At 40.3% G+C, this 22,060-nt stretch overlaps 1 protein-coding gene across 1 annotated transcript in view; it reads right to left on the reverse strand.

Annotated features, from left to right (window-relative positions):
- The window catches only part of LOC127536032 (uncharacterized), a 62,375-nt gene that overhangs the window by 5,713 nt on the left and 34,602 nt on the right, over positions 1-22,060 (reverse strand).

Genomic DNA, 22,060 nt, shown 5'->3' on the forward strand with positions numbered 1-22,060 from the left:
CTCCCTGTCCAGAATTTTTACTCCTTCGACTTCTAAGTCAAGTACGGCATAGCCAACATACAGGATTTCCAGACCATTAGCAGCTCTCAGTTTAAATGATACAGGCGTCCTTCTAAGCTTAGCCTGGGTAAAATGTTCATAGAACACGCTCTCAGCCATTAAAGTCACTCGTGACCCTGTATCTAACAGTCCCTCTAATTAACTCCTTCAGCCATGATTTTTATTGTTGGGCATTGGCCTATAAATGCTTCTGTGGCCCTTGTGCCGGATCACACATGCATAGAGCAGCAAGTGAAACAGCAAACATATGCCACCCGTGGATTCGTTTTTTTTGGGATACATAAATTTCACTTACCGTAAATGTACTACACGGAGTTGTGTTACTCGAAAAAATAACACATTGCAGCTGTTAAAGTCCGGAGTCTTGCGCTTCCTCTTCTTCTTCTCTGGATTAAATGGCGGATCGCAAAGGGTATGCATAAAGATGCATACCGCAGCCTACTGTACCGAGTGTGTAACCTCACTGGTTTTCTGTCTGGAGTCCTTTTACAGACGCACAAAAAAGTTGTTTATTCTGGGCCTGACACTGGCGGTGACCTGAGACGGGAGCCTGCACCGGAAGCGGCCTCACACGGGAGGTCTGCAGCTGGACCCCCCTCGAAAATCGAGGACATGAAAAAACAAAACAAACTCCTGCCCCTGAAATGGCGGTTTAGGTTTAAAATGTTGAGTTGATTGTTGTGGTATTGCTATTTTTTCAAGTTGCTTTGCTGTTTAAAATGTAAAATATTTAGTTTGTTATTTAAGATTGTGCTTTAATCAGCGTGCATATTTTGTGTTTTAATCAGAGTGTTTTGTGTTTTAATCAGAGTGTTTTGTGTATTAATCAGAGTGCGTATTTTTTCTCAATGTGTACGTTTTGCATGGTGTTTGTTTGAAGTTCCTGACTAATGTTTTGCATGGTGTTTGAGGTTCCTGACAAATGTTTTGCATGGTGTTTGTTTGAAGTTCCTGACTAATGTTTTGCATGGTGTTTTTTTGAAGTTCCGGACAAATGTTTTGCATGGTGTTTGTTTAAAGTTCCTGACTAATGGTTTGCATAGTATTTGTTTGAAGTTCCTGACTGATGTTTTGCATGGTGTTTGTTTGAAGTTTCTGACTAATGTTTTGCATGGTGTTTGTTGCTGTATTGCTGTTGTTTCCCATTGCTTTGCTGTTGTTTGAATTCTTAAATATTTCTTATTATTGTTATTATTATTATTATTATATAGAAATAAAGTTCTTTACTAATGTTTTGCATGGTGTTTGTTTGAAGATTAAAACAACTCGTCTTTGGTCCATAATTGGACCATGAAGTAGTTGCAGGGGAAGTGCTGGGTACTTGCAGGTAAAGTACTCAGTAGTTGCACAGTAAGTGAAGCCAACAAGTGTTCACTTTATAATACAGCCTGGTTCCCAGTTGTTGACCAGTAGTTATAGGTAAAGTGCTGGGTTGTTGCAGTGGAAGTACTGGATAGTTAGACAGTAAGGAAAGACAAGGGTGATCTTAAGGGCTGGGTAACTCTAAAAGGTGAATTGGTATCTCTGAAAAATAAAGATATTGAATAAATAAATAAATAAATAAAGATGTTTTGTATGTCTGCATGTCTTGTCATTATTATGTGAAACACATACTCATCAATACGTTACAGTATTTCAGTCTATCATTGGTCTACACAATCTGTAGGGGTCCATGGTGATTCTTAAGAGGAAGTGGCACGTCAAGGTTTGTACAGTAAACGCATATGTTCAGGAAAATGACACTGTTTTGATAAGTACATGGTAAAACACGGGAAACTACAGTGTAAGAATCCAGGACACTGTAAGACACCAGCGTTAGTACCCCATAAGAGTCCGCACAATGTCATGCTACATTTATGAGAGTTACCCCCACAGTTCAGGAAACTACACATTCAGACACGTCAAACTACCGTATAAGACACGAACGTAACTGCCCCATAAGAGTCCGTAAAATGTCATGCTACATTTATGAGCGTTACCGCCACAGTTGAGGAAACGACACATTAAGACATGTCAAACTACACTGTAAGACAACAGCACTTACACTGTCAGACACAAGTGTAAGTACTCCTCAGGTTCCGCGAAATAACATGTACATGTCTGACAGTTACCTTCAAAGTTGAGGAAACTACATTGTAAGAGACGGGAAAGTACTCTGTAAGACACGGGCCGTGTTATAAAGTGCTACCAATAATGTATATTATCCCACAATGATAAAACTGATTTACCATCAGATATGAGTATACTAATGATTGAATTAAGAGAAAGAAGGAGGCTTATATGAGATAAACATCAGCAATGTAGAGCACAGTGATCACTGTCTGATAGTCAGTAACAGATAGAAACATACCCCTGGGCATAATTGAAATGCATTATTGAGACTTTAGTATAAAAGAAGCTCCTCTGCAGCAATAATATGCCATGTGGAATTGGGGAAACAGTTTTTTAGCAAGAAGTAGATTATCAGTTATTATGATACCTGACATTGTGCTCCATATCATCCATTAGGTTATTCTGAATTTAGTGTGTTTGCTCACTTGCCAGATTAATGTTATCCTGATGGAGAACGAGTTTGTGGAAATATGAGCTGTTTTTCTAGCCTAGCCGCGATAGACCCATGTTCTGAATTCTGAAGGCACTAGGGTCTAGGGCCGCTCGACAGGGAGGGAGGCGGGCTAAAAGGTTGTCTTTCAAATCACTCTGCAGCAATTGGGTAGGTATACAACCAATCAGCGCAACGAATAGGCTGACGGAGTTCCTAGAGCGCTGGCGGATTGTGGCTAAGTCCCATTAGCTTCACAACCAGCGGAGCCAACTGGTATATTAAGGATTTGCCATATCCCGTCGGCATAAGTCCAAACACGTCTTTCTTCTCAATGAAACACTTCAGTGTCGTCCTTTGTTTATCTTTCAAGTTGAATTTTAGCTTCAGATCTTTAAGGGCTGTGGCCAAAGCCGAATCGAAAGATAACCATTTATTGTGCGCCGGTTGTTTCTGTCAGAATCGTCACGCCTCTGTCGTCACTTAGTCATGCCCGCCTTCTGACTCTACACTTCATGGTGATTGGTCCGGCCAGTTTTAGGAGAATCCAGCCTCGAGCCTTATGGAGGGTAACTAGACCCACCCTGGCAGAGAATTAAATTCGTTGCCGTGGGTTGTCTAGCGCGGCTAGGCTACTGTTTTTCGGGCAAAGATACAGAATTTAAGGTGTCTGCTGTTGTTGTTCAGATCAAACTCTTACATTTTAAATTTCTTGATGCTGATGCACATTGTGTCGACATCAGTCAATTTCCTTCTATGTATTATTGTCACAAGGAAACTCCACATACCACTCAGATCTTATCTACACTATTGTTCAAAAGTTTGGGGTCACTTAGAAATGTATTTATTTTTTAAATAAAAGCATTTTTTTCGAATGAAGGTCACATTAAGTTAATCAGAAATACGGTCTAGACATTGTTAATGTGGTAAATGACTATTTCAGCTGAAAATAGTTGATTTTTAATGGAATATCTACATAGGGGTGCAGAGGCCCATTTCTAAAACCATCATTCATGTGTTCTAATGCTACATTGTGTTAACTAATGGTGTTGAAATGCTAATTCAACTGTGCAATTACGTAGCACATGAAAAAAAGTGTGAGTTTTCATCGAAAACATGAAATTGTCTGAGTGACCTCATACTTTTGAACAGTAGTGTAGTTCTCTTGTAGCTACACTTCCTGGTTCCTCCTCCTTCTTTGCAACATCTTGTGGCATGCTACCTAAACTTCTAATACTAGCTGCTACTACTTCTGTGCCCATGCAAATGTTGTTGTGACAGCATTTTAGAGATTTGCCCACAGTAGCCTCCTTGCCTTTTCTCAAATCAGATCACAGGTGGGATTGTTTCTTAACATGTTTTATGGGTTTTAAATGGGTGTCAACATGTCATTATACTTTTTGAAGGTAGTCACCTTTAACAATGAACATTTCAAAAAGAACATAACTACCATTGGAATGACTAATAATACTTGTATCCCAATTTAAAGTACTGAAAAGCAAAAAAGTGTAATGCCCATTTTGTGTCACAAGGTCTAGTTTAGAGCCATACCTGTAGATATCATGACATGTTGACACCCATTTGCAATGCATACATGTAATTATAACATACACATACAAATTACATGTACTAACTTGAATTCAGGGAGCTCTGTAGTAGTTCATGGTTGATTAATTTAAAAAATAACAACAATAATGTTGAATTTTACAGTATCAGTGCAGTGGGATTAAACATGTTAAATTTAATTGTACAATGTCATGTTACAAGCAAAAGAACCTATACCTAAGTTATAACTTAGGTATACCTAAGTTATACCATTACACTTTTTGAAGGTAGTCACCTTTAACAACTAACGTTTCAAAAAGAACAAAACATACATAATACTACCATTGGAATGACTACTAATACTTGTATCTCAATTTAAAGTACTGAAAAGCAAAAAACGATTTTGACATTACCCATGCCATTTTGAGTAAGAATATCTCAGTAACTACAAATATAACCCTGCTGCTTCTTTGTACAGTGATAGAAGACAGATGGAACTGTCTTGTAGAAAAATTTGGGGTCTCTGGTACCTGTCCCACACTGAGATTTTTGCCACCAAAAATAGCCAATTAAAAATCTCGTCCAACTTTGGGAGCTCATATTTTCCATACTGAGGTACCTAGAAAGCTCCAGTTGCTAAGTTATCACACAAGTTTGTGAAGAATGGAACCCAGGGGTGTTAGAACACTTCTGTGCAGTATTTTTAGTACTTTTAAGGTCCCAAACCCCACTCGTGAGTAGGTATCTCTTAATTTTCAGCATTTTTAGCAAGCCCCCATGGCCTGCAGAGTGTAGGGAAACACCTGGTGGTGTTTGTGGGGCCCTAGCTACATGCAGAGGCCTTGTTTACCAACTCACAGCTCTGTGGTATGTCTAGAGGCTGAGAAATAACAACTTAAAGATGCAAGAAACACTGGCAAGGCTTTTTATAGCCCAAATTCTGAAAATTTCAGACCCCCACAACTCACAAACTATTTGAGCTACAGGCCTATTTGCATAGAAAGTACTTTTGTGACTATCTAATGGCAGGCAAATTTAGGACAAATTTGAAAATGGTGCGGCAACCACCATCTGGTGAAACCACACGGAATGACCCTTTTGAGTTTTTTCTATCTTGTAATCTCATGTTGTTCAAGAGCATACTGTTTAATGATGACACCTCTGTTTGCTCATCATCCAGTTGAGTGTTTTACTATGTTTACTCTTCTGTGGAACATAGCCGCAATTAATCTTAAATGTGGTAGGATACAGTGCCAGTCAAAAGTTTGAACACACCTTATTTATTGGATTTTATTTATTTTAACTATTTTCTACAATGTAGATTAATACCGAAGATATCGAAAGTATGAAAGAACATGTATGGAATTATTAAGCAAACCAAAAAATGTTTAACAAACCAGAATATGCTTTATATTTTAGATTGTTTTGCTTTGACGACAGCTTTGCACACTCTCGGCAGATGAAACTGGCTCACATGAGGACCGCCCCATGAAAGGAAGACCAAGAGTTCCCTCTGCTGCTGAGGATAACTACATTAGAGTTAGCAGCCCCATAAACCTCAAATTAGCAGCACCTCAGATTTGACTCCACATAAATTCTTCACAGAATTCAAATAGCAGACACATCTCTGCATCAACTGTTCAGAACAGACTGCGTGAATCAGGCCTTCATGGTGGAATTGCTGCAAAGAAGCCACTACTGAGGATGAGCAAGGAGAAGAGAATGCCAAGAGTGTGTAAAGTTGTCATTAAAGCAAAAGGGGGCTGCTTTAAAGAATCACAGATACAGTATATTCTGTTTTGTTTTACACTTTCTAGTTTACAACATAATTCCATATATGTTCTTTCATAGTTTTGATGTCTTCAGGATTAATCTACAATGGCCATGGTTACATGAAGTTTTTCAATTTGGAATTATTAATTCGGAATTAACTCATTCGGAAATAAAGTTTTGGTTTACAACGACAGCACGTTTATCCCCCTTCCTTAATTCCACTTTAACGCTTGGGTGTTGGAAAGGATTCTGGTTGGACAGGGAGTGGACGTGACGTATCCCTCCATTTGCCGCAGCATTTCTTTTCCCCAACAACATGGAAGAACAACTAATAAGCACACTTTTCACTTTGCTTTTTATTGTCGTTTTGAAACAGCAACTCGACAATGGCATACTACTTCTGTCGCGTCACTTGATGTGCTCGCGCCAGTAAGGTCACACAACGTGTCCATCGCTACGTCATCGCTACGTGAGGAGCCAAGCATGTGCAGAATGACCGGAATTAACTAAAGCAGAAATAACTGTATACATGAATAGAATGTACACAGGAATTATACCGTTTGTTTCTCTGTAGGGTTGTGGAGGGGCTGGAGCTGATCTAAGCTGACTTTGGGTGAGGGCAGGGTTGTGTTTGGGTCTGTGTAGCGTTATTGTGGTGGGAATTTCCCCATCCTGGGCTCCAGACTGGGACCAAATGTTTGAGAGCATGCAAGTTAAAATTTAAGTGGTCACATTTGTACAAGTAAACCATGGAGCCGATTTGTTGTAGCTTTAATTGGTTTGGGCAGCTACTGTGTTGCACACACCAATTTCGGTCACGCACTTGAGTGAGCACAGATACCAAGCAGCAGCTAGCCTTCACAGTGAGGCATTCAGGTAGCATCTACAAATTTGGTGTCTATCGATAAGCAGATGTTCAGTATATGAGATGTTTTGCATGTGAGACAGTGGAAGTGCTGCCTGTGGAAAAAACTAGTCTGGAGCCCTGTGTTGTTCCGTCTTTGTTTTACCTACGCAACAGTCTATCAACCTTGTGCTAATAAGTATAGCAGGAACTGGCGGCACAGTGCACAGTGTCAAGTGCTGTCGCCTCACAGCCCAAAGGTCCTTGGGCCTTTCTGTGTGGAGTTTAAGGTCTATCTTGTAGAGTCTCCATTTTCTCTCTGTGCCTGTGCGGGTTTTTATCACATGCTCCGGGTTCCTCCCACAGTCCAAAGACATGCTGATATTAACTGAAGACTCTAACTCATACACAGGTGTAAATGTGAGTGTGCCTTGTTCTCTGCCTGCGTGGCCCTTTTATGGACTGATTCCCTGTTTAGGGTGTACCTTGACCTCACTCAAAGTCAGCTTTGATTGACTCCAGCCCCCCAGTGGAAAATGTAAAATAGAACTTAATTTCCACATTTAATTATACTTTGATGTCTTGGCTATAAGTTGGTTAATGTCCACAATTATTGATATCATAGGATCTTAGCCTTTCCAAGAATCCTGGTTGGGTAAAGCAGTATTGTATATGTTCAAAAGACTTTCACGATTATTTGAACTACAAGAAATTCCCGCCAAAATAACTCTACAGGGACCCAAACACAACACTTACACTTGTTAGTTAGTTCGGACTTCCACACATATTTCTTTACTGGAGATCATTTTGGCACAACAGCTCTTGTTTTAAATGCATTGCATTATCAGCGAATTAACTTTATATCTAGAGTCAGGTCAAATTAGATTTATTTGGAGACATTTTGCAGATGCTACATCATCTCAATCTATGATCAAGTATGATCATGCAGATTTTGCTAAAACACTTTGATCATGCAACATGAATCATTTCTCGGGCAGCTTGTTGCCTCCACCAATCAGTGCTCCACACACCGCCTCATGGATTCCAACTGCTCCTATCAAGATCCCGACCTGTCAGCTAAGTAACTAGCCTAGCCTTAGCTCTGTATCTTGTCAGCTGTTGAATTTGCTAGCATACACACCTCCTGGTTTCTCCTGCACAGCTTGGTCTGCCAGTTAATTTTTGAGTCAGTCCTGTTCCTGCTTGTTCTTTGACCACATTTGTGGACTGTAATGTCACCTCATGCTTTTGCCCACTACTCTTTTGTTTGTTCAATTCTCATGTAGCATTGTTGTCTGACTTTGGGCCTCTAGTCTACTATTTTCCTCTGAGATTCTTTCTCAGTGTTTCTATTATCTAGTTTGTCCTGTAAGCTTGGCTCTTTGAGTTCTGTAATTTGAATCAAATTTTCATTGCAGTAAACTCTTCTAGTCTGCTTTCTTTGGGAGTCATGACAACGAACTTTATCCTGAGAGACCGCTGTTAGTTTCCTAACTAACATCAGTCACCCCTGCTTATGTAATGCCTGAATCTAAATGCTGCTCTTGGCTCTTTGAGTTCTGTAATTTGAATCAAATTTTCATTGCAGTAAACTCTTCTAGTCTGCTTTCTTTGGGAGTCATGACAACGAACTTTATCCTGAGAGACCGCTGTTAGTTTCCTAACTAACATCAGTCACCCCTGCTTATGTAATGCCTGAATCTAAATGCTGCTCTTATACACTTTGTGGCTCACTCATTCAGAAAGTCATGCTCTCAGTGTCTTAATGGAGCACAGTGGGACAATTCTGACAACTACTATTACAGGATTTAGAGTTGCTATGCTACCTAATATTCAAAGCGTATACTATGTTTATCACTGTGGGCTATCTTTTTTTATAACCTGCTACCCATTGACTACCATATGAGTGTAGCACACATATAGGACACCTGCACACACAATTTTCTTTTGTAGTTTATGTTATAATGCTTGAACAGGACATGAGCTACATCCTAGTTGCATGAGCTTGCAGCAGGGTCCTTTGAATGTCAATCTGTAGTGCCGTTAAAGCATCAGGTGTTTACTGCAGTGTGTTTTTGCTATTTTTACCACAGTATGGGGTGATTTGGATTTTGACAGACTTTTCAAAGTAAATTGGGAATCTAAAATAATTCCATTTTCTCAGATGGCAATGATAGTAATGGTTAAAATGATGTCATCTCAGTCTATAAAAAAGTAAACACAACAAGTAGCACACTGGATTAGCTTCTGTCCTTAACTCTACAACCAGGACACCTGAATGCCTTCAGAAAGCACTTCTTCCTGTCTCTGACTGTTTTCATGTGTTAGTTTTCAGTTTGTGCATCTCGCCATTATCACTTGTTTATCCTCAGTCTTTGTGTTGCTAATGGGTAACGGATGCTTAATCGAGACACAGTTATGCTTTGATGAAATCAAGGATGTACAGTTACACTCAGTGATTCTATAATGCAAAGTAAAGAAAGCCAAGAAAACAACACTGTGTGACAACCCTGTCTGCCTGTCTGTTCTTCCCAGGCTGGCAGGCTCTCTTTACTGTTGGAGGTGCTGTGTTCACCCACTTGCTGTGCTGTCTGCGGTGCCGTTCTTCTGCCTTGCTGGTCTAGATTCATGTTTGCTGTAAGGCCCTGCCTGCCCTTGATCAGTGACTGAATGCACCAGGGAGGGAGAGCATAAAAGCCAAGTTTCTCAGTGTCTCACTTTCTCTCTGTTGGCAGCCAGTCTCTGGACAGTCAGTGGTTTTGGTTGAGTTTTCTTTTTTGCTGTTTGCACTACATAGTAAAAGTTCCACACATATAGTGTACCTGTGCATCAAACAGTAAAAGCTGCAATCAGTCCCCAAAAATTTGAGATTTTTGGTCATTTACTTAAATAAAATATTGTGGATTTAATGTGAACTAAATGTGCAAACCTCCTTCAGCTAATGTATGCAGAACATGCAGGCCATAACAACAGATAAACTAAACTATAAACTACTGAATATATTGAACTTGAAAACTGGTGATGAAACGAGATGAAAAATCACGGGACTGCAAAACTTTACAAAAGTGTCTGTGTAAGTTTTCCATCAAACAGGTAGTGGGAAATTTCTCCTGGAGCAAATTTAAAAAAAAATAACCTGCATGTGATGCCAGAGGAAAATCCAGACATCGAAGGCTGCAGGTGTCATCTTCTGGGGCCAGTTGTTCAAAGGTAATCTGATTGGATTTTGGTTATCGGATTGCATCAAATCTTGAAAATGGGTTGTTCAAAAGGGAAAGACGGATTCTGAAATCGGATTAGATCATGTAATCCAATCCTAGTTTGAATCTGGATCAAACCTTCAGTTTGTGTTGTTCAAAGCATTTCAGCAGGATCTGGATAACTTTGATCCCAAAAAGCAGGATTATCCTGATCCCAACAGGGGGTAGGATTTCAAGGTGGATTTCAGGAAGAAAATGTAGCAAAACTGTACAATTGGACAAATGATCAATTTGTATCATTTGTGTATATACTTTTATTTATATTTTGCACTTGATTTGTTGTTGTTTGTTGTTAGTGATAAAGTACATAAAGTAGACATAGGCTACCAATTACCCCTTTCAGTATAGTAAAGTAAAAATAAAATAAAAATGATCTTGTCCCCAAGACATAAACGGATTTCCCCAAACAGATTTGAATAACAAACAAAAATAATATATTCAGTATTTCTGTGATTCATCCCTGCATATTAATTGAAAAACATTCATCAGAGATGACCCTGTCAAAAATAATTTCTAACAATTGCATCCCTCACTACACGTCCAGTCAGTCCCTCATCCTGACAGAACGCCAGAGGTTGGTCTGGTTCTTCAGCGGGCCCAGGTATATCACAAACATCATCACAGAGAGGGACATTGCGCCTGGTAGCAATGTTGTGCAGGACAATACATGCAAGTATTATGTTGCATGCTCCCTGTGGTTCCACTCGCAAGTAGTTAAGGCATGCAAAGCGTCTCTTCAGAACTCCATTTAAACACTCAATTGCACATCTTGTTTTGCAATGAGCAGTGTTGAAGCGCGCCTGCGCAGGTGTAGTTGCTGCAAAAAAAGGAGTCATCAGCCATGGTAGGAGTGGATAGGCACTGTCTCCTAATATTATTTTTATCCAGATTACTTATTTTGAACAACTGGCCCCTGAGGACTATGTCTGTCTATAAAAATGATATAGTACTCTATCCTATAGGGCCAGTTGTTCAAAATAAGTAATCTGGATAAGAATTATCCAGATTTGGAAATCTCATTTCTTGCTATCCAGGATCAGGTAATCCGTCTTACTTTTATGCCGGTTTTTCAAAGCAACATTGGCTTGGATCATCCTGATCCAGGTACACAGTTTTTGAGATTACCAAATCCGGATTTCCAGTGCTCTAAATGGGAAAACATAACACAATGTGGGCTACCGGCAATGTAAAGAACAGGTAAAACATCCAACTTGTGGGTAATGCTAACCTCATCATCACAAACTGCGTTGTGAAGTGGCCTGGGTCTGTCCATGATGCACGTATCCTGTGGGAGAGTGCTTTATACAGAGAGCTTCAGACCAACCGACCGGATGGCATAATATTAGGAGACAGTGCCTATCCACTCCTACCATGGCTGATGACTCCTTTTTTTGCAGCAACTACACCTGCGCAGGCGCGCTTCGACACTGCTCATTGCAAAACAAGATGTGCAATTGAGTGTTTAAATGGAGATCTGAAGAGACGCTTTGCATGCCTTAACTACTTGCGAGTGGAACCACAGGGAGCATGCAACATAATACTTGCATGTATTGTCCTGCACAACATCGCTACCAGGCGCAATGTCCCTCTCTGTGATGATGTTTGTGATATACCTGGGCCCGCTGAAGAACCAGACCAACCTCTGGCGTTCTGTCAGGATGAGGGACTGACTGGACGTGTAGTGAGGGATGCAATTGTTAGAAATTATTTTTGACAGGGTCATCTCTGATGAACAACTGGCCCCTGAGAACTATGACTGTCTATAAAAATGATATAGTACTCTATCCTATAGTGGTTGATTTAGTTCACTCTGGACCAAAGTGGTGGGCAATTCAAACAATAGACGAACATTGCTATTCTTAGAAACATGCTCTTTGGGTGACTTAAAGAGATTTGTGACCAAACAGTTCTTGGACATGCAAAACTGGTTCTTTAGAACATACACATCACATTTTAACAGCATATAAAAGTCTCTTAAGGAAGAACACAAAATGATGCTTTGATTATAGTACGAATAAAGCTCAGCTCACTTCATGTTCTGCCTTTTTTCCAGATTAGCGTCTGAAAAAAGTCTGATAAAAATGTCAATATTGACTTAATTCCAAAGTTACTTATGAATAACTTGTCACAATGGGTCACAGGATGAGTGTTTAGTACCAGTCATATAGTTTGTGTGACACGATTTTATCAGTGTTCCTGGAGGCTTCGCTATTTTCACCTGTCCAGTGCCTTGAATAAAAAATACAATCTGACTTAGAGACATTAAGGGGATCTCTGATGAGCCACAGAAAGAGGGAGGTGAACTCACACAATGTCTAAAATGTACAGCTTCGCATATTTGAGACACTTTGTGATGTAAAAAAAAGGGAAAAAAAGAGCTTGTCAAAGAAAAAAAGCGAAGTTGCAGAAGTCACTCAACTGTTTGGAAAGAACAAATGTCCTAAGGGTAGACAAATAAGTGTGAACAAACAGTTTAGAGTTAAGAACCACCTGTTTACTTCTCGTGTTACAAAGACCAGGATTTCCTCATCCTGCATTTCTTCCTTGTACAGGAAAGTGGAGTATCTCTGATCAGAGGAGTCATTCTTGTAGTCAAATACATCTAAGCTCATTTTTTAATTGCTTTTCCTAAACTTTGAATAAGTTGTGCTCTATCATGAAGTAGTAGCACAGCCGCCAGTTAGTAGATCTTCACCTATTCACTCTCCTGATATACAGTGGTTAGAAAAAAGTTTCAGACACCCCATACATTTGTGAAATATTGCATTAAGAACTCTTAGGTCTTCAAGTGTAATTTCTTTTAGTACAGTCACAGCTCCAATAGCTACTAAACAAACCTTAAAAACCATGAAAACCTTAAAATTGATTGGCTCCATAAATAAACAAGAAATTTTGAGTACTGGGTTATTTTGGAACCGATGATCCACGAATGAAGGTCATACATTTTATTAAAAGATAGATTTTTTGTCGTCATGTTTCCTTAAAGCCAGCACATTTGAAAATTCTTCAGAGACAACAAGGAACCTAATGCAGGAAACACGTCTGAGGAGACAGATTATCAGCCAGGAAGGGTACAGCTGCCATCAGAAAGCCAGGAAGTGCAGATGCAGTCCTTCAGCAGTTGGATACACTCTGCAGAAACACAGACAAACCAACAACTTGGAAGACGAACCAAGATTTGGGCATCCAAAGGTTTTTTCAGCAAGAAGTGATTGTATCCTGATCCACATGTGCAGAGAAAAACGCCACATGACATCACAGGAGCTTCAGCAGCAGTGGTCAAACCAAACTGGAGTCCAGTGTTCCACTTGCACTGTACGTGGTCGACTTTTAGATCATGGTTTAAGGTCCTTCAAGGCTGTAAAGAAGCCCCTAATCAATGAGACAGAGGTTAGCTTGGTGTCGTTGGGCCCAAGCACACAAGAACTGGACAGCCAGGAACTGGAAGAAGATTCTGTGGTCAGACGAGTCCAGTTTCCAGCTTTATCTTCCTCCTGGTAATGTGAAGGTGCACAGAAGGCCAGGTGAAGCATTATCTCCAGTATGTACAGTATCTACTGTCAAGCATGGTGGAGGCAGTATCATGAGTATTGCTGGTGTTGATCATTTTCTTGTCTGTGATGGCACATTGAACTCTCCAAGTATTGGTCCATTCTCCAGACTCACATGCTCCCTTCTGCACATGCACTGTTCTGTTAAGGTCAAAACATGAGGTTTTAACAGATAACACCCCTCGCCTCACATCCAGGGCCAGTAGAACTTGGCTGCAGGAGCTCATTATCCAGGTCTTAGAGCGGCCAGCTCAATCCCTGAACATGAGCCCCATTGAAAATCTGTGGTGGATTATCAAAAGGTCTGTTTCAAAGTGTAAACCAAAGAAAACAGAATAATTACAGCAGTAATTCAAGAAGAATGGGACAAGATCACCCCTTAACAGTGTGAAAAGCTCGTGGGGAACATGCCGGCCAGATTTAGAGCTCTACAGTACCGCTCTAAATGGAAGGACTACTAAATATTAATTTGATGATATGATGGTGTATTTATTTTGTGTTCAGTTTTGAACACACTCTCTGTTATTTGTTGACTTCGTTACTGACAATGTTGAGAAGTAACATGTTAAAACTGTCAAGAATATAGTTTTGTCAGTTTTTCTTTGAAACAATAAACAAAAAAATATAATTTGTATTTGTTTGTCTAATGCAACCACACCTTTTAAAACACAAAAAAGATTTTTCCACAATAATTCATGATCATATTTGAGATTGAGTCAAGTTTTAAGGTTGTCTGAAAACTTTATTGCCACCACTGTATTGTGCTTTTACACATCAAAGTTGCATATTCATGTACATTTTGAAGAAAATGTGTTTTCTCTCCGAAAGATGAGACTATGATATGGAAGGAAAGGCTTCCAGCCTGAAGAATCTGCAAATTAAGAGTCATGAGGTGGATTTTAAGTGTCTAGCAGGAGCTTCATCCTGGAGAATGGGACGGTACTACTATTCTTTGACTTAAATTTAGTTTTAACTTTGGTTACATTTAGGCCCCAAAATCTTCAGAGATTTGGTCAGAGATCATCATTCAGATTAGAGAAAACAAAGTACAGCCTTTCATAAGATGTTTGAATCTTCTTCTCTATTTTCTGGATAATCAGGGTGATGAGTCACACTTCATCTCCATTATGACTGGTTGAACGGCAGTGGGAATGCAAAAAAAGGCAAATATATGTTGATGACAAACTTAGTTTAAGCACAACACAAATTCAGTAGAAAATCCATTTCCCCTGCAGTTTAGTTGCTTTAGATTATGATTGTATGGAGATGGGGCTGCAGTTTTACATTTTTCTGTCTGACTGTGTAAATCATTACAGTTCTAATAGAAAACTTCTGTCGTAAATGCCAATAAATGAGTGCTCGCCACAATTATTTACATAAATCCTGCATTCTGGATAGTGTTGGGGAGGCTACTTGAAAAAACCACTACTGTTCATTAAAAAATAATGACATACTTTGATAATGATGCAAAAGCAAAGGTAGGTTGTAAAATTGGTTTCCTTCTGATTCTCATCTAAACTTTCACTCTTTTACCTTAAATTCACTCGACTTCACAAAGTGAGTTAAAGAAGAAACTCAAATGAGGGAGGTATTTTTGACATGACAGTCTGGAAAAGCTAAAGCATAAGTTACTCTTTCTCAGGGAACGTTCACCAAGAAATGTTTTTCTTTAAAGAAATGTGTGCATTGTTTGAGAGTTAAACCTCTCCAGAGACATGCTGCATATCTTCTGCATGTATTTAATGCATGCGGTTGTTTCTTTTTCAAAATTAACATCTAAATGACAAAAGCTCATTCTAAATAATGATTGTCAGACATGTCTTCAGTCTCTGAACATGATTTGAATTTTATTTGAATCTGCAGCATGATGTGCCTCATGAAAAACAGTAGGTACCTTTTCAATTTGACTGTATTTAAATCCTTGAATGATGTCAGATGCCACAAGTGTTTCATATGACCAGGTCCAGTTTTGTTCCTTATTCATTTCTTTTTAATTAACTAATAAATATTCATTGCATTGCTGTTCATTCAAGGCTTTAATTGAACTATACGTCTATACTGCTTCTTCTTTGTTTCCATGTCTCTCTGACACCTCTGTTTGTTTGATTACACTCATTCTTGTCTAATATGTAAAAGCTGTCAGTGAAGCTGTTTTCTTTTTATTCTATGGCCGCCCCAAACAGTGGCAGCTTATCACATCAAATCAATAGGAGTCCGAAATAAAGTCCTTGTTGGGGTTTCTCCTGTCAATAGAGACGCCTGCAGACTGACAGTCATGATGAAACAGCTGAACTGACAGTGTTGAAAAATGTTGAAATTGAAACTGAAGTTAAACTGCAACACAGCAGTAGATGTCAAATTAAAACTGTGTCACAGCAAAAAGGATCAGCTCTACACACAGTAGCATGATGTGAGAAGATCAGCCTGATTAATGTAGAAGAACTGAGTATAACAGAGGGCTGTTTGCCAATGCACTGGTGTTTACTGATAAAGCTAGGAACATTGGTCTTAGCTGGCTGTGACTGTGTGTCAGGCGACGTCATGTAAGGACAGGAGGGGGTACCTTGGGTAAACATGTATTTGCTGAGGTGTAAAGAGTTTGAAGAACTTGTCTGATGAGATGCCTCGTGGCAGGGAGATTTACTCCGGGGGTGTTGCAACCTGTGCTGCTTTTTTGACCAAGGATATTTTTTAATAAATGAAGACCTAGAATAAAGACAGAAGATTTAAATTGTGAAGAAATTGTTTATACCCTACGATTGGACAAATACTCTATAAACAGAATATTTATTTGATGGATTCCCAGAATACTGCATTAGTACATTACATCTGATGGAGATACTGCTGCACACCTAACTCCTTTTTCTGTCCTTTTACTGGGGGAGAATGGACCGTTTTCACATTTTCTCACTCTACATTATTATACTCAGTTAGACAAGATGTTTTCTGTTCTTGTTTCTGTCTGTGTGTTTTTTTTATTTTTATGAGCACACCGAATCTATCAAGAAATCAATTAATTTTGCTGGTTGTTAGAAATTCAGTTTCATACAAGGACGATTTTCTGAGAGTGTGATGAGATTTGTACGTCCTATGAAGCTTTGAATGAAAAAATAAACTTGACAGCTTTTAACATGCTTCATATTGCACCATTCACCTTAAAAATCTAAAATAGTCTTTGTATAATGTCAGATGAGGTTATGGTTAAGAACTCAACACTTGTGTAGAACAAAAAGTTCTTCCTCATCACCAGTGTTTGTTGTTAAGCACATATGCAAGAACCACACCTCTCATCCCCTTTGCCACCGATGTGTTGTCATCACAGAAAACCTCCTGGTAAGAGGTTGCAGCCAGCTGTCTGGAAGTCAAACTGTCAGACAGTCGTCATCCTCTGATACCGATAGGGAACATTTGTACATTTACTATTTTTTGAATCAGAGGTGGATTGACTCTCAGTTAAGGTAAGAAATTCATTAAATTAACATTACCACATATTAACTGATGATTGTTGCTGAAAAAGTACTATTATTACTTTCTTTGATTTCAGTTTGAAAAATGTGTTAAGAGTTTATTAATGACTGAGTAGGAATATGTCCCACAGGAATCAAGTGAACACTAGGGCCAATAATAATAATAATAATAATAATAATAATAATAATAATTATCCATCCATCCATCCTCTATACACCGCTGTATCCTCATTAGGGTCGCGGGGGGTGCTGGAGCCTTTATAATAATTATCATCTGCTATTATTACTACTTCACCAAGGAACACGGCAGAGTTATGTGGCCATCGGCGTACGTGTGTCCTTCCGTCTGTTTGCCTGTTAGCAACATTACTGAAAAATGAATTAATGGATTTGGAGGAAATTGTCAGGGAAGGTCAGAAATGACACAAGGACCAAATGATTGGATTTTGGCGGTTATGCAGTTTATAGTCTGGATCCATGGATTTGTTAAAGATTTCCATGTCATTGCCAGATAGTGGCATGGCGTCACTGTAACTATGACAGCAAGTGAATACTAAATCAGCTGCCTGCCGACGATCGCATGATTGAGATCCTACTAAAATTCGACTGCTTTGGACTTATCAGGACTTTCATTCATCCATCCATTATCTATACACCACTCAATCCTTGTTAGGGTTGCGGGTGGGCTGCAGCCTATCCCAGCTGACTTGGGGCGAAAGCAGGGGACACCCTGGACAGGTCGCCAGTCTGTCACAGGGCTACATATACAGACAAACAATCACTCTCACATTCACACCTACGGGCAATTTAGAATAATCAGTTAAACTCAGCGCATTTTTGGACTGTGGGAGGAAGCTGGAATACCCGACGACAACCCACGCATGCACAGGGAGAACATGCAAACTCCATGCAGAAAGATCCCGGGAAGCTCAGGATGTGAACCAGGGATCAAGGTGAAAATATTAACTACCACGCCACTGTGCAGCTCCTTGTCAGGACTTATCTGTCAGGAATGATTCAGCACCTAAGAAGCCCTGGTGGAGTACTGCACTCTCTGAGTGCTTTTGTTGTGATTATTATTATTACCGCCTGGCAAAACTGTGTTTGCCGGAAGGCATTGTTTTCACCTGCATGGTCTTGCTTGCTTGCGTGTTTGTCTGTAACACTTTGGTTTCCGCGTGATAACTCCATAAAATATTAATGTAGCCTCACCATATTTGGTACACAGGTCTACCATAATAAGACACAGGTCAAGTTCGCATTTGGTGACCGTGACCTCATTTTCAAGGTCACAGGGGTCATCTTTGTCGCCGGGCAGTCCAAGTTTGGTAAAACTTCTAGTTATTATTATTATTATTATTTTATTATTATTATTATTATTATTAATGTATCCATTGCTATAAATAAACAGTGACAGTGATTTCCTTATTCATAACTGTAGACTTACTTGTGCATTTCACCACACACTTTGTCCACAGATTGGACCTGTTTCCCAGTCACAAGCATGACAAATCCAAGATGAAGTCCAAATTTAAGGTGTTTATTTTACTGCTGTTTCTCACCGGGGTTAGTCTGTTCATAAGAACCCACTTCAACTTAACTGTCTGGTTCCACTCTCTACAACAAAACCCATGTGCTTGTGAGAAGTGTTTATCAGAAGACAAGCTGTTGCTCAAGCAATATTTCAACAGTTCTGCGGAGTCATTTTTGTCTGTGAACTACAACTTGTCAGAGGATGCCTTCAACTGGTGGAAGGTAAGTCGCTCGCCTGACAATAAAGAGTCATCCTGCAGTTATCAGATGAGAATCTGAAACCTGTTTTCCACCAAGGCAAGTTGTTCTGTACCCAGCCAGTGTGAAAATTTTGAAACAGTCTTTCGACAGCCAAACAGCTGGTTCTCTGTGAGGAAAACTGGTTCCAGTATAGCACCAACACTTTGCTGATATTCAGTCATGTTTACACACACATGTACAGACCACATATATCATGACCATTTTGATTTCCCAATTACTCCTAGAGTTTAGAATTTTCTATGATGACACCATTGAAACCCATGTGTCTTTGTCACAACAAATAATCATGCATTTTGGTTCATTAATAAATGTATTATTGGTCCTCTGAAAATATGACAAAATCTGCTGGTCCAAAAATGCACTACAGTCAAAAGTTCAGACACACCTTCTCATTTACTGTTCTTTCTATATTTTCATGACTATTTACATTGTAGATTCTCACTTAATGTCACGGATCAGACTGGAGAACACACCACTGCGGCAGAGACAGGTTTATAAGCCGGTTTATTATAGGATGGTGAGGGGTACGTGGAGGGGTGAGAAGCCAGAGGGGAGTCCGGGGATGGAGCGGCGGAGCCGGGGATCAGTGGTTGGCGGGAGGTCCAGCCAGGACAGGGTGCGGCAGCCGGGAGTAGGTGGACGCCGTGGCGGCAGGCTGGAGGTTGGGATGTCAGCGGAGTGAAGCCAGGTGCAGAGGGTCCGGAGTGGCGAGGCGACAGGAGGGCTGAAGGCTGAAGCGACGGAGGAGGGAAGCCAGGTGCAGAGGGCTTGGGGTGGCGAGGCAACAGGAGGATCCGGGGGGCTAGGAGGGAGACCAAGAGGGGAGATCCAGGAGGGAGTACTGTGGGGAAGGCAGGGCAAGAGGAGATCCGAGCTGCTGGGTCGCCGGGCGGGTCCGGGGGTCCAGGAGGGGAAAACCAAGAGGGGAATCTGGGAGGGAGTACAATGGGGAAGGCTGGGAGGGAGGGGGGGCCCGGGCAGCTGGGTCGCTCTGGATGAAAAGAGAACAGGCAGACGTCAGTACTTCTTCTAAGTTCAAACAGAGTATAAAGCGGCGAGAGAGAAACTAACTGCGTAGCAGGGTTTACAATCTGGCCGCTTGTGGGTGCAGGAACCGGTCTTTTATGGCAGGTGGTGTAATTACTCGATGAACCGCAGCTGCCCGGACTCTGTGGAGAATGCTGATTGTCAAGTGGAGCCAGCTGACACAAATGGAGCCACCTGACACAGCGGGGAAGAGAGAGAGGGAAAGGGAAAGGGAGCAAGCGAGGGTGAGAGAAAGAAGGATAGATATAGGGAAAAGGCAATTGGGTGTCAGGAGGGACAGGGGGAGAAGGAGGCCCTGACACTTAAGGCATCAAAACTATGAATGAACACATGGATTTATGTTGCAATTTAAAAAAAGTGTGAAATAAGTCAAAACATGTTTTATATTTTAGATTCTTCAAAATAGCCACCCTTTGCTTTGATTACTGCTTTGCCCATTTTGGCATTCTCTCCATAAGCTTCATGAGGTAGTCGCCATGAAATGGTTTTCCAACAGTCTTGAAGGAGTTCCCAGAGATGCTAAACATTTGTTGGCTCTTTTGTCTTCTCTCTGTGGTCCATCTCATCCCAAACCATCTGGATTGGGTTTACGCCAGGTGACTGTGGAGGCTGGGTAATCTGATGCAGCACTCCATCACTCTGCTTCTTGGTCAAATAGCCCTTACACAGCCTGGAGGTGTGTGTGGGGCCATTGTCCTGTTGAAAATATATTATGGTCAAACTAAATGGAAACCGGATGGGATGGCATGTCACTGCAGGATGCTGTGGTAGCCATGCTGGGTCAATGTTCCTTTAGTTTTTAATAAATCCCCAACAGTGTCACCAGCAAAGCACCCCCACACCATCACACCTCCTCCTCCATGCTTCACGGTGAGAACCATTCATGTAGAGACCATCCATTCACCTTTTCTGTGTTGCATAAAGACACAGTGGGTGGAACCAAAGATCTCAAGTTTGGACTCATCAGACCAAAGCACAAATTTCCACTAGTCTAATGTCCATTCGTTGTGTTTCTTGGCCCAAACAAATCTCTTCTGCTTGTTGCTTTCCCTTAGTCATGGTTTCTTAGCAGCTATTTGACCTTAAAGGCCTGCTTGGTGCAGTCTCCTCTGAACAGTTGATGTAGAGATGTGTCTGCTACTAGAACTCTGTGTGACATTTATCTGGGCTCTAATCTGAGGTGCTGTTAACTTCCCATTTCTGAGGCTGGTGACTCAGATGAATCCTCAGCAACAGAGGTGACTCTTGGTCTTCCTTTCCTGGGGCAGTACTCAGGAAAATACCTTTAAAATGTCCTGTTAAAGTTTTTTCTTTTTGGTTCCTTCCTGCGTCGTTGACTGCTTCGCATAGGGAATCCAAAGGCAACTTTAGATTGTTGGGTTTTCTGTTCTCTGTTTAAAATTCCTAAAGTCTTTACATTACTGTGTAAAGTGCTATGTTGTAATTGCAATTTTGAGTTTGGAATGACACCTATAGTTTTGAATTTTCTATGATATCACTGAAACCCATATGCCTTGTCACAAAAACATCATGCATTTTGGTAGGTCCTCTGGAAATATGACAAAACCTGCTGGTTCAAAAACATATATACAGGAAAGAAATGGTCAAATGAGTCTAGAATTAAGGTTCTGAGTTAAATCCCATCAAGAACCTGTGGATGAAGAAACAGGTCTGTGTCACAAAGCCAACAAATGTAATTGAACTGCACCAACTCTGTCAAGAGAAGGGTCAACAGTACAACCAGAAGCTTTTGGACGATTACCAAAATCAACTAGTTGAGGTGAAAATGGCCAAAGGACATTTAAACGGACATTATTATTGTTGAAAGAATATTTTAGATCCAGCAGATTTTGTCATGTTTCCAGAAGATCTAAAATAGTTCTATGAAAGAACCAAAATGCATGATAATTTGTTGCGGTAAAGACACATGGGTTTCAATGATTGCATTAAAGAAAATTCAGAAACTCCACATTGAATAGTATATGTGGTCTGTACATGTGTATGCAAATATTTGGTCATGAGTCTAAATGTTGTTGCAAACAGTGACTTGGAGTGCCGTTTGCAGCAGTGTTCATAAATATTGGCTGAATTTTAATATAAAGAGATAAAACATCAAGAAAATTGAACAAGTAGTGATCTCATGTGCTTTCTATCTGTGTTATCTTGGGAAAGACAAG

Source organism: Acanthochromis polyacanthus, chromosome 11 (genome assembly GCF_021347895.1).
Source record: "Acanthochromis polyacanthus isolate Apoly-LR-REF ecotype Palm Island chromosome 11, KAUST_Apoly_ChrSc, whole genome shotgun sequence".
NCBI classification, from domain to species: Eukaryota; Metazoa; Chordata; class Actinopteri; family Pomacentridae; genus Acanthochromis; species Acanthochromis polyacanthus.